This window comes from Artibeus jamaicensis, unplaced genomic scaffold (assembly GCF_021234435.1).
Source record: "Artibeus jamaicensis isolate MK-2021 breed Jamaican fruit bat unplaced genomic scaffold, CSHL_Jam_final contig_558, whole genome shotgun sequence".
In the NCBI taxonomy this organism is placed as follows: domain Eukaryota; kingdom Metazoa; phylum Chordata; class Mammalia; order Chiroptera; family Phyllostomidae; genus Artibeus; species Artibeus jamaicensis.
Window position 1 is genome coordinate 2,879,266 of NW_026521886.1, and position 4,104 is coordinate 2,883,369.

General features: G+C 41.9%; 1 non-coding gene across 1 annotated transcript; it reads left to right on the forward strand.

Moving 5' to 3' along the window:
• The first annotated feature begins 2,085 nt into the window (after window positions 1-2,085).
• LOC119046113 (U6 spliceosomal RNA) lies at window positions 2,086-2,192 on the forward strand. The gene has a single exon (XR_005081911.2). It is a non-coding gene; the product is annotated as a U6 spliceosomal RNA (small nuclear RNA).
• Window positions 2,193-4,104: the final 1,912 nt, after the last annotated feature.

A 4,104-nucleotide genomic window follows, 5' to 3' on the forward strand; every position in this document is an offset into this window, starting at 1 on the left:
CTCCGACTCAGCCCTGGGTGGCTGGTTTTACTCTCGCGGTATCTACTACGAAATTTCAAGCGTAACTATTGGTGTCGCGGTAGCGAACCGTGCCATTTGTAAGGACGTCGGGAGTGGGGTATGCAACTGTAGTTGCTTGTGCCACGCACCCTCATGGGGAGCAAAGATGCTCTCGTCTTTATCCCAGTGGATGGACTGAATTCTCACAATTAGTTGGGGTCGTTGGACGGGATCACCATCCCGCCTGCGTGGAGGAGGCTGCTTCAGAAGTCACGGCTAGTCTTCAGTTGCAATATTTTGCTGTGTGTAATGTACACTGTTTTGCTCAAATTTTTGAGGGAAAAATAAGGAAGCGCATTGTACATGGGTATAATGATTACCCATGGGTATACCAATGGGTGCATACCATGGTATAATAATCCTGTGTATAATGTGCACGAAACCATTTAGCTAGCGCTAAAACGCTTTTGTGGGCAAATCACAGCCAGAGTCTTTGTTCTCCAGGAATTGGAGCTGCCTGGCTTTGTAAATTTCTTCACATTTCCTTGTCGTTTATTTGGAACCTGTGCTTTTTCTGGGATTTTCTTCTCCTGGAATCACAGAGGCTATCAGAACTGGACCAGAGCTTGAAGTCCTCTTCTTTTAAAATAAGGAATTTAAGGTTTGGGGAAGAAAAGGCCACTTGCCTTAAGAAAAAAGCTATTGATTAGATGATATATGAGTCAATAGCCATAGAGATGCAGCCAGTTTGTGTGACAGGCACATTGCTAGGATCAGAAAAGATCCTTAGACAAAGACTAGGAAGACAGGAGAGGCCACTGATAGGAATGGTCCTGGTGGCTAATCCCACATGGTGTTAGAGGGAGCGAGCCGTGATGTGGAGTTCAGGGGAGAGCTGATAGCAAATTCAGTTAACAGCAGCTGTCTCTTCCCAAGCATGGCACTTCAGCCATGACTTCCCAAGCATGACTTCCTCTGCTAGAGGACCAATGGTGTTCACTCTAGATGCAGCTAGGAGACACAGCTGACATGTGGTTCAGGATCAAACAAATACAAGAAGAGATACCAGTATCTCATGCCTGAACCATGACAAGGACAAGTTTCCTCCTTAAAAGTTGTAGGTGGGCATAGGTTCATCCCGCTAGATCCTATCTTCTCACCTCTCTGGCTGCTATGTGTGGGTTTAGGGTTAAATAATGGCCAATGGGAATCAAATGAATGGAGTGTGTGACTCTTAGGTCATGCCATGAAAAGAATGAACATGTCTTCCCTTTGCTGAGAGGTTTCTATGGGAACAGCCACCTTGAATTCAGAAATAGAAGTATTAAGGATGCTTGAGCCCCCTCAACGTTCTGGAACTTCTAGCTCTAAAGTCAGAAATAAATGTAGTCTTATTTCAGCTGATGCATTTGGGGGTCTGTTAGAGTTGCTTAACCTTTACCTTGAATAATACCTGGTTCCAAAACTACAAACTCGTTCCTCTCTCAGATGAGATTTTTCACACATATATTTATCTATTAAATTCCTAACTCTAGGATGCAGATATATGTAACAGGATTCAAGAGGCATTACCTATATTATTATTCCAGCAACCATTCCCCCAACCCACTCCCCTGAATTACATCTGGAAACCTTCTGATTCTGGGGAAAGGAACTAAATATCCAGCTGTGGATGGACCCTGGCTGGGTAGCTCAGTTGGTTAGAGTATCATCCCCATATACCAGGTTCGTGGATTTGATCCTGAGTTGGGGCACATATAAGAACCAACCGATGGCCCTGTCTGGTGTGGCTCAGTGGATTGAGTGCGGGCCTGAGAACCAAAAGGTCTCTGGTTCAACCAACTCCCAGTCAGGGCACATGTCCCTAGGCCAAGTCCGTAGTTGGGGATGTATGAGAGGCAACCAATGGATATATCTCTCTCACATCAATGTTTCTCTCTCTCTCTTTCTCTGTCCCTTCCCTTCTCTCTAAAAATAAATAAATAAAACCTGAAAAAAGAAATCAGTACTTGTTGAATTTTATTTTTAAAAAAAGAACCAACCAATGAGTGCATAAATAAGTGAACAAGAAAATCTCTATGTTTTGTGCTTGCTTCGGCAGCACATATACTAAAATTGGAACGATACAGAGAAGATTAGCATGGCCCCTGCGCAAGGATGACACACAAATTCATGAAGTGTTCCATATTTTTTTGTTGGACAGGTTATGGGGAAAAGGGGACCTTAGTTCACTGTTGGTGGGATTGCAGACTGGTACAACCATTATGGAAAACAGTATGGAATTTTCTCAGAAAAATAAAAATTGACCTGCTTTTTGACCCAGCAATTCCACCGGCTAGGATTATATCCTAAGAATCCTAAAACATCAATTTCAAAGAACCTATGCACCACAATGTTCATAGCAGCATAATTTACAATAGCCAAGAGTTGGAAGCAACCTAGGTGTCCATCAGTAAATGAATGGATCAAAAAATTGTGGTATATATACACAGTGGAATTCTATGCAGCAGAGAGAAAGAAGGAGCTCCTACCATTTGCAACAACATGGGTGGAACTGGAAAGCATTACGCTGAGTGAAATAGGCCAGGTGTTGAAAGACAAATACCATAGGATCTCACCTTTAACAGGAAGCTAAACAACAAAACAAACAAGCAGAATAAAAACAAAGACACTGAAATAGAGAACAAAGGGAGAGTGAATAGAGGGGAGAGGGAAGGGAATTTAAAGGGAAAAGGGGGGAGGGATTTGGAGGAACAGATATGAAGGACACAGAGACAAGAACTAAGGGGGTGGAAATGGGAGGGAGGTGGGGTGTACGGGGTGGGCTGGGATGGGAGAAATAGAAAACTGTACTGGAAAAATAACTAAATAAAATTAAAAATAAAAATATCAATGTTTCTCTCTGTGTTCCTCTCTCTTTTGCTCACAATCAATTTTAAAAAGAGTGGATGGAATAGGAGAGTGAGGTTATACTAATCAATCTGTCCTACTTCCCTAAGCATAATGATTGGTGGTATTAAGACCCAAGCTGACCCCATCAGTAAGGCTTAGAACTTGCTTGCAATGATGAACAGAATACATTTTACTGAATGTTAAAACAGATGTAATACCAGAAGCTGCTGCCAGCCACTTTTGGACTTCAAATCCTTAGTATTTGGTGACACAGTTGAGTTGAATGACAGGACCAATGTGAACAGAGAAAGAAAGGACATTTAGCAGACTGTGACAAGATAAATGGTAAAATCAGGATTCTTGGTTTCAAGTACAGTAATTCTGACTCTTACTGGTTTCAACACTGGAGGGAATTTGTTGGTTCGTATAACTGAAGGTTGACAAGTGGGCTCAAGGCAAGGCCTTATTCTGCATACTCTATTCTGCATACTGCCTGCAGCACCCTTCGTCCATTCTACCCCTGACTCATTCTATTTATACCTGCTTATTGTTCGAGACAGTTTAGACAGCATGGATTCATAAACGGGTTCCACCACTTATTAGCTCTGTGGCCCTAGATGCCTTACTGAATTTATTTAATTTTTACTCTGCCGTGAAATTGGCATATTAGTATTTACCTTTCTTTTTTCATTTTTCCTCATCCAGGAAATTGAGACATTTGTTTTACAGAACTGTTGTCTTAAAGGAGACACTACATATGATTGCTTAAAACAGATCTATATAAAGTTCTCACTAACTATTTTGAAAACCAAAACTGCATGCCTTGCATTTAGATCTATTATGTGGCCTTACCTAACTCCCATGTACAATCAGCTGAACCAGGCTTAGGGGGTTATAGGACTTTTTAAAAGCTCTAATAGGCTTTAAATCATCTAATTTAAGATTTACAGGCTTTACCTTACTGACATACTATCTTTTTTTTTTTTTTAAGATTTTATTTATTTATCTTTAGAGGGGAAAGGAAGGAGAGAGGGAGAGAACTGGCCTGCAACCCAGGCATGTGCCCTGACTGGAAATCGAACCGTGGTTGCTTGGTTCCCAGGCCCACGCTCAATCCACTGAGCTACACCAGCCAGGGCCATACTATCTTTTTTTATCTCCCTCTCCACACCCACGCCTAGCATAAGTCTAGCTTGTAAGATTTGTGGGCTA